The 13138-nt window shown below is 39.7% G+C and overlaps 1 protein-coding gene across 15 annotated transcripts in view; it reads left to right on the top strand.

Moving 5' to 3' along the window:
* The first annotated feature begins 10016 nt into the window (after nucleotides 1-10016).
* Nucleotides 10017-13138, top strand: part of PTPN13 (protein tyrosine phosphatase non-receptor type 13) — a 220208-nt gene continuing 217086 nt past the window's right edge. For 5 of the 15 annotated variants that reach the window (XM_063610232.1, XM_055297074.2, XM_063610229.1 and 2 more), the window contains exon 1: nucleotides 10070-10540. The gene's annotated coding sequence lies outside the window, so the exon portion shown is untranslated. Of the gene's footprint in view, nucleotides 10541-11045; nucleotides 11540-13138 lie in introns of those variants that run through there. The other 10 variants (XM_055297076.2, XM_055297071.2, XM_055297069.2 and 7 more) reach the window with 4 other exon arrangements.

Genomic DNA, 13138 nt, shown 5'->3' with positions numbered 1-13138 from the left:
AGCCCAGCTCTAGCTCTTTGGTAGGCAGTTTGGGAATCACTGAGAGACAATCCCTACAACATCAACATTAATTCTGTCACAGAGGGTATCAGCAGCAGTAGACGTGTCAGGAAACTCTACATTAAGTGACATTCAGGTATTAAACTTTTAGGAGGTCTAAGTGGAAAAACAAAGATAAAGTTTACAGAGCATATATTAATATCTCTTGAAAAATCCTGGAAATATTGGGAGTGGTAAGAAATTTTGGTGAGTCTGGAGTTCCTATGAGAGGGTCTCACTCTGCCACCCAGGCTGGAGTGCAGTGGCACCATCACAGATCACAGCAGCCTCCACCTTTCAGGCTCAAGCAATCCTCCCATCTCAGCCTCCCAAGTTGCTGGGACTATAGGTGCACACCACTACACCTGGCTAATTTTTAAAATTTTTTGTAGAGATGGGGTCTACAGGCTGTTGCCCAGGCTGATCTCAAACTCCTGGGCCCAAGTGATCCTCCCACTTAGCCTCCCAAAGTGCTGGGTTTACAAGTGTGATCCACCTTGCCTGGCCTAAATTTGCAAATTTAACTAAATTTAATTAATGTAACTGGAATCTAGTTTGTAGACAAACTGATGGGGTTATGAAGAAGGTGATTTTTGGTTAACAGATACTTTAACTCTTCATACAATTCAAGCTGCTATTGGTGAAGAGAAGCTTGAAGCTCCTATTGAGAAGACTTTTATCCAACAAAAGTCTTGGATTAAAAGTCCAAGACAGTAGCTCAACAATATCCAATCTAGGACTTTTATCTAAAACTTTTATCCAACTTTCAATCCAATTCAAGCTGCTATTGAGAAGACTTTCCCATTAAGAGAACTGGACCAGAGAAAGGAAGATTATTCAAACAAGAAAGCAAGAGAATGCTTATTGAAAGCCAAGTAACTGGAGTATATTCTTTGATTAAAGGCAGGAGAGTTTATATTTCTTTAGGTTCATATTAATGGTATACTGTAATAACCATATCATTAGAAGGGTAAAAAAGTCTTATTTCCCCCTCCACACTCCAAGACTCTGTATGCAGTATTAATCTCTCTTCATTTTTTAAAAATGAAATTGAATGCTATGGAAAGACAAATCATTGCCACAAATTACTATGGGCAAGAAAACTGGAATATATTACAAAAATATATTTAATGGAAGCATTCTAAACTCATATTGTTTCACAAGTGTCCTCAAGCTATATGTTTCCTTTAACAAAAACTAAAAAAACTGTAGGTTTTGCATTATGGAAAGTGTTTATGTAAATAAGACAATCTAGAACTCCCAAAGGTAGATCCATGGTCAAAAGGCCTTGGCCCAGCATCAAAAGATTGGCTAATTAATGCATAATTGTAGGTTTTTAGTGAAAATATAATGCTTACATCATATATATAATATTTTATAGTTCTCTACTTTAACTTTTTAGAATAGCTGAAGAACTACTCATCCTAATCGTTTCAGCTCTCTGAGACAAATTTCCCCTCTTCATGTTGTTGAATGTGGTAGGTTCCCCTTTTAATATGAATATCGTAAGTCTGGGTTTGGCTCTAAACTAATAACTAGTCTCTATAGATATGACCATTTTCCCCCTAAGTTTTCTACTAGACATTATAGGGGGAGATGTAAAAATCAAGACAATCAACTTAAAAAAATTATTTTCAAGTGATGCCTGTTTAAATTAAATGCTCTAATTCCACCTAACAAAGGCTTTAATTATCAATTTTCTTGCACAGCAGCTCACTCCCATCAGACAATATGAAATCACACTCTTTAAGACAGAAGATAAACTAGAAAGCTTAACTTCTGTCCTGGTCTTCATTTCTGGGAACACTTTTACAAATCAAGATTAGCAGCCATGAACTCTAAGGCAAGTCCCAATTGGTCAGGATTAGAGCATATTCACATTAAATTACTTAGAATATGTTCTAACACGGCTAAGTTTCAAAAATACAGAAGGGTTATGCTTATTTGCTGTATTGCCTTCAACCAAACTGAACAGGCAGTTACATAACTTGCCAGGACAAGTAGTAGAAATGAGTCAGAGACAGGACCAACCCTAGTAAAAATTGTGAATTAGGCAGTTTGACTGCAGTGCCACACCCCTTTAGTATACTACCACATATACTTCCTTGATCCCCTCCCTTGGTATCATCAGCCCCGAGGGCCACCCTCATACCACATACCTCTCCTCCACCAAATTCCTCTCTCTCTCTTCCATTCATCGAAACTGGCTTCCCCTCTTTCCTACTTCCCTTTCATTAATTAGAATTTGCAGTTCCAGTATCTCTCTCCCTTAGGGTTTAAAATGACAACTAACTAATCTGATAAACCAATCCACATTAAGGTGTGAAGAGAGAAAGCTAGAAGATAAAGTGAATTTTAACTATGACTTTCTAAAGATAACACCTTTGCAGTTTAACTCATTAATGACTAAAAGTGAGAATTTCTAGCCAAAAAATTTAGGTGAGGGAAATGTTTTGGTTCAGGTAGAGCCTTGAAGCACCTGGAAAATCAAGTAAGAATAGGTGGTTGCTTTTATGACGTAGCCAGCTCTAATAAATGTAACTAACCAGCCCTGGTCAGTTTGGGGCCAGTAGGGGAAAACGAGAAATGAACTAAATATACAAAAGATGTTCGTTTGCAGAGAAAAGTGGAAGTTACAGGAGCACCACAATTAAATTTTTCTGTCTTCATATTTCATAGATCTAGCGAGTCCTGGTGCCTGTAAATATTTTCCAACGTTTCTTTTCAGAATGAAAAAATTATGTCCAAAAATTATCTCAAGCCTAAAATATTCAGCAATTCCAAAAACCTATAAAGCTTTTTGTTGTTTGGCTTTGAAAAATAGTGGCCTAAAGCTTACAGTTTTCATGCATATATTGTATTTGCTCCTGCTGAATATTGAAAAAACATTATAGGCTATCATGTGGAACATATTCGCTATTCTTATTTCCTTCACTTTATAAATGAGGAAGATACTCAAAGAAGTTAAGTGGCTTGCCAAGATTTGTACTTAGGTTTTCTGAGTGCAAACGCTGTGTTCTTTTCAATGCACTTTGTCCCAGTGTTTAGTTATCTCTGTCATTTCTGTCATGTGACTCTGCATCCTAGGGGAATTCTCAAATTTTAAAGAGGGTTCAGCTACTACCAAAAGAAAATAACTTGTGTATTCAATGGACCTGAAGGTAATTCTAGTCCTATCTGGTTTCTATCACTGCATTTTTTTCCCTAATTCTTGGTTCACTTGGAAGTGTTAGTATTGCCTCACAAAGTCTTCCTTAAGCATTGTCAGAGTTTGTGCTTCAATTATCTGCTCATATTTTGGTGGATTACTTATCTTGCTTCTGCTTCTCACCTGGGCAACGTTCCCATCACAGCTCTTACTCTGTAAGCAAGAAAGGATAATATGCTTCTGGGCTTAAAGTAGGGAAAAACACTAACATAGTTGGTACAAGCCAGAATGCAAATATTTCACATTGAGATGAACACAAGAAGCCAGCTGGGAAAACATTGCTATTTACAGATTTAGACTAGCCCAGAATTCATTTCAGCCTTTGAGGTAAAAGGTGGCATTTAAAAATCACTGGCATTTAAAACACACACTCTTAACACTTTGGAGACATACAGACCCCTTGTGAATTTGTCAAAAAATTATAGATGAAACTGGATGTGGCGATGCGTGCCTCTAGGCCCAGCTACTTGGTAGGCTGAGGCTGTAGATTCACTTGAGCCCAGGAGTTTGAGGCCACCGTGTAGTATGACTGTGCCTGTGAATAGCCACTGCACTCCAGCCTGAGCAAGAGAGCAAGACCCATCTTTTAAAAGGAGAAAAAAAGTACGGACATTTTCCCTAGAAAAAAGCATAATCACACATACCTGGAATACAGTCTGGGGGCTCCATTATGTGGTTGTTCATGGGTCCAACATAAAATATTCTTGATTTAGAGTGTGTCATGAGTATGGTCCCAAAGTGATGAACAACCCATATGCCACTTAAAGCCCAATATTTGTTATGGCCAGCTTTCTAATTTCCTTAGTAGTAGTAGCAATAATTGATGTGGATTTTTTATAACAAAAGTAACATATGGTTGTAAAGATTTTTTTTAATTTCAGAAATGCAATGTTTTCCATAATTATAATCCTCAAACATTGTTAACAGAAAAATATCTCCATATATATTTATAGATGTAGGTATTTTTAAACAGAAATCAGATCATACTATATGGCAACTTGATTCTGTTGCTAGATCATATATATTGGTTTACCAGAGTTTAATCATTCTGTTAGTATGGACATTTATTTTGTTTTTGATTTCATAACTATCAACAATAAGGCAATGAATATCCTTGATCATATATCTGGTCATGTATATAAATATATATAGGATACATTTCTGAAGTAGAATAAATTAAAGGATATGAACATAAATTGTGAAAGACATTGAAATTGTACTTCCAAATGGAATAAACTAACCTATGATCTTTCTATTACTTACAGAAACTTTTTATTATATTTTATGTAGTAAAATGTGCAAATTCTTTTAAGTTCTTGGTTTTTATCACATGTAAAAACAAGACTCAAATGCTCTAAAAGAATTCACTCATACCTCCTTCTAGTATGCTATGACTCAGATTTTTATATGGAAATCTAAATGTCATTAAACAGAAAAGAGCTTAGAAGTAGACCCTAGAACGTACAGGAATTTGTATATGATACAGAGGGGATTTCGTTTCTGTAGGGGGAAAGCTGAATTATTAGGTAAAGATGTGGGGACAACTGGGTCGCTGCTGCTACCACCAAAATAAATTCCATATGGATGAAAGAATAAAATGTCAAAAACAAAGCCATAAAATTTTTAAAAGAAAATATCGGAGAATATTTTTGGTAACAGAAAAAAAATGGCTTGTAAGCATAGAAAGATATCCTCAAATAGAATATAAAATTATACCTGTAATGAGATATCATTTTATATCTATTAGACTGGGAAAGATAAAAACAGTTTGATAATGCTGTATCGGTGAAGATGTGGGGAAACACAGTATGCTATCAAACTTTCCATCTTTGTTAGGATAACTGGAGCTTCTACCACTTATCTGGAAGGCAGCCTGGTTTTGTCTATCAAAATGTAAAATGTGGACGGGCACGATGGCCCAACGCCTGTAATCCCAGCACTTTAGGAGGCCGAGGCGGGTGGATCACCTGAGGTCGGGAGTTGGAGACCAGCCTGGCCAATATGGTGAAACCCCATCTCTACTAAAAATACAAAAATTAGCCGGGCATGGTGGCTTGTGCCTGTAATTCCAGCTACTCGGGAGGCTGAGGTGGGAGAATCGCTTGAACCCAGGAGGCAGAGGTTGTAGTGACCCGAGATTGCACCATTGCACTCCAGCCTGTGTGACAAGAGCAAAACTCCGTCTCAAAAAAAAAAAAAAAAAGAAAAGAAAAGTAAAATGTTCTTTAATCTGGCAATTTTACTTCTAGAAACTAAACCTACAGATGTACACTACATGTAAGCCAGAATCAGATACAAAGAGGTATATTTCAACTTGAAACCCCGTCTCTACTAAAAATACAAAAAAATAGCTGGGCGTGGTGGCGGGCGCCTGTAGTTCCAGCTACTCGGGAGGCTGAGTCAGCAGAATGGCATGAACTCAGAGGCCAAGCTTGCAGTGAGCCAAGATCGCGCCACTGCACTCCAGCCTGGACGACACAGCAAGACCCCATCTCATAAAAAAAAAAAAAAAAAAAAGGAATAGCAAAGGCTTGGAAATAACGTATATGCTCATTGAAAAGTGAGGAGTTAAATAAATTATGCTACATCTAAGCAAGAGAATACTACACAGCCTTTCAAAAGAACTAGGCTCATCTAAAGCATCCGATAATAGAAATAAAATAGATATTATGAAGTCAAAAAATCAATATATTAGATGAGTAATATCCTTTGGAAAAGGATATTTAGGTGTGTGTGTCTGAAAAGATACACAAGAAATAACTAGGTTTCTCAACACTGTAACCCGAATGATACACATCATCCCACCCTTTACCTGTACCTAGTTGACTGCTTGAGTCTGCTGCTAATCATTCTAATTTATACTTTATTTTAATATTTTTTATGTAACTCCCACTCATTTATTTTCTTTTTAAGACTCTTCTTATTTTTGAATGGCACTCTTCCAAATGAATTTTTAAATTATTTTATCAAATTCCTAAAAGTATTCTGTTGGACATTTGATTAGAATTATACTGGATAGGCTGGGTGTGGTGGCTCATGCCTATAATCCCAGCAATTTGGGAGGCCAAGGAGGGAGGATTGCTTGAGCCCAGGAGTTTGAGACTAATCTGGGCAACATAGCAAGACCCCTCTCTACAAAACTTTTTTAAAAAAATAGCTGGGCATGGTGGTGTGCACCTGTAGTCCCAGCTTCTTGGGAGGCTGAGGCAGGAGGACAGCTTGAGCATAGGAGGTCGAGGCTGCAGTGAGCTGTGACCACACTACTACACTCCAGCCTGGATAACAGAGCAAGACCCTGTCTCAAAAGACACCAACAACAAAAAAACCAAAAACTGGATATATAACTTACTTTTAAAAGATAATTATACATTGTTTCAACATTGGTATTTAATTTAAAAGTATATCTCTTTTTTATTTCAAACATTGTTATTCCTCATAAGTCTGTCATGATTCTAAAATTTTTTTTAGAGAAGGGATCTTTCTGTGTTGCCCAAGCTAGCATGCAGTGGCTATTCATAGGCACAATCATAGTCCACTACAAATTATATCATTTTTAAAGTACGTCTTATAACTTTTGTTTATATTTTACATTATATATTTATTTATTTTTTTAAATAAAGACGGGGTCTTGCTATGTTGCCCAGGCTGGTCTTAATTCCTGGGCTCAAACAACCCTCCTGCCTTGGCCTTCTAAAGTGCTAGGATTACAGGCGTGAGCCACCATGCCCAGCCAGTTTTATAAATTTATTTTAGTGTTTATTTTTAGCTACTTAAATTTTTGTGGCTACTGTAAGTGGGATGGATTCTTTTTATATTGTATTTTCAAATTGGTTATGATAATACATAAGAAAGCTCTTGATTTTCGTATGTTTTTATTATTATTGTTATTATTATTGTTGTTGTTGTTATTTTTGAGACAGGATCTCACTCTGTTGCCCAGGCTGTAGTGCAGTGGTGGGATCACAGCTCACTTCAGCCTCGACGTCCTGGCCTCAAGCAATCCTCCCACCTCAGCCTCCAGAGTACCTGGGACTACAGGTGCATCCCACCATGCTTTGCTAATTTTTTTATTGTTTATAGAGAAAGGGTTTCACCATGTTGCCCAGACTGGTATTGAACTCCTGGGCTCAAATGAGCTGTCCACTTCGGCCTACCAGAGTGTTGGCATTACAGGCATAAGCCACTGTGCCCCACCCCCCCGTATGTTAATTTTATAACTAGTTATCTTAATTTATCTTTTATTGCCTCTAAAAGCTTTTCAGTTGATGCTTTGGAGTTTTCATATTATTTGTAAACAAATGACAACCTTGACTTATTTACAGTACTTAATTTCTTATTTCTATTTTATATCTAATTGCATTGGCTATGGTTTCTATTGTTACAATGTGATGGTGAACATTCTTGCCTTGTACTTGACTTCAATAGGAATAATTACAGTGTTATGTTATAAAGGAAGTTGCTGGCTTTAGTATAACATATATATTTAAATTATTACAAATTCTAATTTTTATTGGGAATGATGCTGGACTTCACAAAATCCTTTTCAGCATCAACTGAGATCCTCATAATGTTTTCCTCCTTTGACTTATTAATATAATCAAGCACATGAGAAAATTTTCTATTATTGAACTATTGCCATACTATATACATGAAATAATTTCTCTTAATTTTGGTATATCATTTGTAACGTAGTGCTGGGTTCCATTTGTTAGTATTGACTTTTACATTATATCCAAAAGGAATTTAACCTGTAGATTTCCCTTGTGTGTACTTTTTATCAGATTGTATTTTAAAACCAGTCTTTCAGCTCATCCAAAACAGAGGGATTACTGGTGAAAATGCCTTGAGGGCAACCACCTGAAATGGCCTTAATGAAAAAAAAAAAAAGATGAAGAAGAAAAAGAAAAGGAAAAAAGCTAACAACACTGTGGTTTGTCTACTTTTGCGGAAATTTACAACACTATACTTGCTATACCTTCTTTCTGATGTGAATCCACAAGCTATTGCAGCCATTAATTAAGGATATTGCTTTTCTTTCCAATAAATACATGAACTTTCTTTCAGAGGCAAACAGAGGCAGATGTTTCATAAAGTTTCTGTTCTTCCCAACCTGCCTTTCCCACCTCCCTGATAGATGATCCAGAACATTTAAAAACGGGGGAAGAACTGAGAAAAGGGCTCCAATCATTCACTTGTGTCTCCAGTCCAAGGAGCCTGGCCTGTTATTTACTTTCACCACTCATCCCTGCTGCTGCTCTTTAGTTTTTGTTGTTTCCCTCAGCTGACTTTCCTCATCTTTGCTGCATTCATCAAAGCCCAGTGTAAATTCCCCTCTTCCAGAAACTAAGGAATCCAGCCCATTTTACGTAGCAAACTTTCTCTTATCTGCTACCTACTTAAAGTTTGGCTGCACATTTTAGCTATCATTGTTCTCAAATTGTTTCAAGAGTGCTAGTTTTCTTTCTTAGGCTCCAGGTTAGCTCCTTCGGAGCGGGGACTTATCTTAAAACCCTGCTATGCATTTTCCGTTGTGTTTAGCCCTATGAGTAATCACATTCAATGCATACTTGCAAGGCATATTTGACTGAAGATATCTATCATAGTTATTCACTTAGTAAATGATATAATGAAAACTCAAGTGCTCGCCAAAGATAAATCATTACTATTAATTCCCTCATTCATCATACATGTATGGCAGCCTCAGGGGCTAGGGAACCTAGGATTGCTGCTTTGACTTTCTTGGGGAAGCCAAATAAGCCTCAGATCTCTCCACTTTGGAGCCAGCCATGAAATTCAGATTTACCTAGGGCTCAACATTAAGGGTCTCAGACTAAATTTATCTTCAGGTACCCTTTCCAGAGTGGACCAGTTTACCTTATACCTCTGAGAATAACCCAAAACTTTCAAAACTCAAATCACAGGATATTATTTGTTCATGAATTCAGCAAGACTCTCTTGTTTAACTACTGAAACTCAAATATTTCGGCTTGCAGCAAGGAGGGCTATAGCTGTCTGGATATACCTTGGCCAAGTTTCAGTGTATATAGAAAAGTGGGAGGTTATCGACTATGTTAAACCTTTTCCTTAAATTTTCAAACTTCGGGATTATTTTAGTCTCATAGATAAAATAACAAGGCAAGTATTTACAAACTTTTTTCAAAAATATGAGAATTTGAGTTTTCCCTAGGGCATTTGGCGTTGTGCTGTCACCACACCTTTGAAGATAGCTTTACAACCGTGGGAAAACTCACCGGGCTTTTTTCGTTGACCCCGCCATTTCTAAGTTGCTATATTGCTGCAAAGAGCTGGCAAAGCCGTGCTCTTCCTCTCCCCCATTCTCCTCTTCCTTTCAAAGACCAAAGCGCCCCATGAAAATATAGAAACAAGGCTACGAGGCAGCGAAGAGTAAGGGAGGAGCCAGCACTTACGCATTTTTCACTCTCCTCCTCACTCCCTAGGGTCATAGTTTTGATTCTTAAGTTAGAAGTGTGGGAGTCGTCGGCTGCATTTTCAACTTGGCCTAAAAGTTGGAGTTCACACTGCAGGCGCTAGGAACTTTGCCGCTCGGTCACCAACCTGAGCCTCTGGCTAGTCCGAAGAACGCGAAAAGCCAGGCCCAAGGCACTGGTTGTCATGGCAACCGGAGCGCTGGTCTCCCTGGCGACCTCGTCCCTAGGGAGGAGGCGGAGCTGGATGCCAGGCGGGCCAATGAGGTCGAGGGGAGCTCGGGGTCGGAGATCTGCGGTCCTCCCAGTGCCGGGGAATGGTTGAGTGACAGGACCGGGGGGGCGGAGCCGGCGCAGCTGCCCGAGGTGGAGCCCCAGTAGCGCGGCCGAGCTGAGGCGAGGGTGACACACCATGCTCACGGCCCCTGGAGACCGTCGTGCTGGCGAGCCGCGCTCCGTAGCTCCCCGGTCCGCCTGGGCAGCGGTCAGAGTCGCCTACAGGAGTTGAGCCGCCCGCGCCAGAGGGTTTTGGCGAAGCTCTTGGAGAGGCGTCGAGCACAGTAGGGCGGCGGGGGTGCGTTGAGCGCTCGGGGGTCAGGCAGTCGGCTGGGATCGCCGCCGGAGGGGCGTTTCCGAGGCGAGGAGGAGGAGGAGGAGATGCTGCTCCTCTTCTACCCCTCCCCAGGCTCCTTCTTCAGTTCCTTCAGCCCACGCCCGCAGCCTCTGGTGGGAGAAGAGGTGGTGGCTCTCGGCGCCCGCGGCGGCTGCCGGCGGCCCGCCCCGACGCCGCGTCCCTGCAGCCCTCGCCCGGCGCTCCAGTAGCAGGACCCGGTCTCGGGACCAGCCGGTAAGGACGAGAGCCGCCCTGGGCTCTGCGCTGCATGTGCAGAAGTGCAAAACAAAGTACATTGCGCTCGCTCTCTTCCTCCTCTCTCAGCTTTCGCTCCAGTCCCTAACCCCAACTCCTCGGTTGCCCTGGTAGAAGGAACTTTTCTTTGGTTTTGGTGGTGGGTGTTTTTGTACGTTAGAGTGGGGGTGGGGTGACTGGAGTGGGGAAGAATGAGATGAAACTCCATTGCGAATTAGGTAGATCCATCTCCTCTGCGGAAGAAAGCCGGATTCTCGGGAATGAAACCCACAGGGGGAGTAAGAGATTGTGGGGTAATAGGGAGTGACATTGCCCCGTCGTGCTTGCACAGCTCCGCTCTGTGCGTGCTTAAGGAAAGGTCTCCCGGAGTCTGTTTCTAATTTCTGCAAATGATTGTGGAGATGGTGTGGTTAGAGGCCGCCCAGAAGAATGTGTATGTGTAAGGGCTCGAGAAGGGGGTGGGATGGCGGGGAAGCAGAGGAAGAGGGGGCAGAGAGAGAGACACTGTCTGATGCAAGCTCTTTTATTGCTTTTCTTCTGCTTGCTAAAGTTAACACTCTACCCTCCGGCCCCCTAGCCCCACCGCTTTGCTCATTACGTGATACTGTAAGAGCAGACAGCTGGGAAGCTAAAGTTAAACCAAAGTCAAGAAAATTCTTACAAAGTTTAATTTCCTTCTGTTGTGAATATAATGGAGAGACAAGGATGGGGAGAAATATCACTAAGAGATTTACAGCAATACAGTTTTCACTGGCCATACACGTATATGATCGACACCACCGCACACTTCCAACTAATCTGTTCGACAGCCTTGTGTCATTTTCATTTAATTGCATCTTTGAAACAACAAACGCGGTGACTTCATAGGGAGCTGCCTGGAGCTGAGCTCCCTCTCAGAAAATGGGGCAATCGGGTTTGTTTTCAAGGCAGGACCTGAACAAAATGTAGGACACCTGATCTGTGGGACGAAGGGTGCTGGTAACTAATTATTAATTTTAAGATTTTAAAATTTATATCTAGAAAGTTTACTAAAGGATGGGGGGAAAAAGTAAAAGTGCATGTGTTATGAAACAAGCTTTGGTATTTTCCCAAAGTCTTGATGACTGTGTTGGCAGGGTCCAGGTGAAAACTTGCTTCATGCTCATTGGCTGCTTGTGGTGGTGCCAAGATACAAATTATTTCGCGTTTTAATATCACTAGGAGCATTTTTTAGTAAATTCATACATATATTGATTTGGTAAATTTATACAGAGGCGCATTGACTGACGTCCAATCTTGTTTATTATACTTTGTTCATAACATTGTGTTCTACTTGATGTTCTAGAGGCTTTGTGGGAGTATGTGTGGGGAGAGGATAGGATGGAAATTAGAACTAAAAATAGAAAAATATTTGAGATTAGTTGTTAAGAAAAGGACTGATTTCATAGTGTTTTTCACTTTTACAATTAGAGAATGATAGCTTGCTTTACCATTATGTAGGTTTATCTTTGAATTTGCATTTGTCCCACCATTTTTACTTGCATGTAAAGCCTACTTATATTTTGGAGGGTGATTACCAGCATCCAAAAATATAAATGGCTTTTCATGTCACAAGTAACATACACACACACCATTAAAACTAGTGTCAATTTAAAAGTCAGATTTTAATGCTATGATAGGGGTCACGTTATAAAACTTACATCATCTTTTTGTTGTTGTTTTTGAGGGCTGCCTCCTAAATACGGTATGTGAATGTGGGAATTAGTTTTGGAGTAGATAATATAAATGATAGGTGTTCATCTTTAAATGAATGAAATTTATGTATTCTTTGTTATTGAGAAAAACGGGTGTTGATTTGTTCTGTCTTTAATGTGTTAAGGATTGGATGGGGAAGTGTTGTTAGCTTCTCCTATATCAATGGAGTGTGTATTTTTCCAGCTCATCTTAGTGCCCAGCCCCAAATGTACTGGAGAGAAGGACTATAAGGGATAAACTATTACTTCTTTTTTTTCGTCTTCACCCTCTTCTTTTGACAGAGGGTGTAATTTTTAAATAAACCCAAAAACATTTTTATGTATAATTAAATTATAATTAACACCATTTGAAATGGAAAAGAAACACAACCATACTCCAAGCCAGTGCATTTAGTAGTTACTCCTGTCAACATATTCTTGTTTTGGAATATGCTTTGGGAGAACTCCGTGTGGTTCAAAGTATTCTCCTCTTGGCCTCTGATGCAACCAAGTATGACTCATTTGAGTTAATATCACTTTACAAGGTAGGGGCCTGAGAAAGGAGAAAAGATAATGGGTCTTAGGATAGAAGAATCAGTGCTGATGGGAATGATGAGAATCTTTTGGGCTGGACTTCCTTTTTTTTTTTTTCCTGAAAAACTCTCTTTTAATTTGAAAATTAAAATGGGTCAAATAACTTAGGAACTAAATGTTTTAAAGATAGCTTTTAAGATAGGGTCTCTCTCTGTTGCCCAATTTGGAATGCAGTGGCTCGATCATGGCTCACTGCTGCCTCAACTTCCCAGGCTCAAGCAATCCTCCCAACTCAGCCCCCAAAGTAGCAGGTACCACAGGTATACAACAC

The sequence above is a fragment of the Symphalangus syndactylus genome, chromosome 10, assembly GCF_028878055.3.
Source record: "Symphalangus syndactylus isolate Jambi chromosome 10, NHGRI_mSymSyn1-v2.1_pri, whole genome shotgun sequence".
In the NCBI taxonomy this organism is placed as follows: domain Eukaryota; kingdom Metazoa; phylum Chordata; class Mammalia; order Primates; family Hylobatidae; genus Symphalangus; species Symphalangus syndactylus.
Note: the sequence above shows the minus strand (reverse complement) of the source record. Positions and strands in the feature narration are given on the sequence as shown.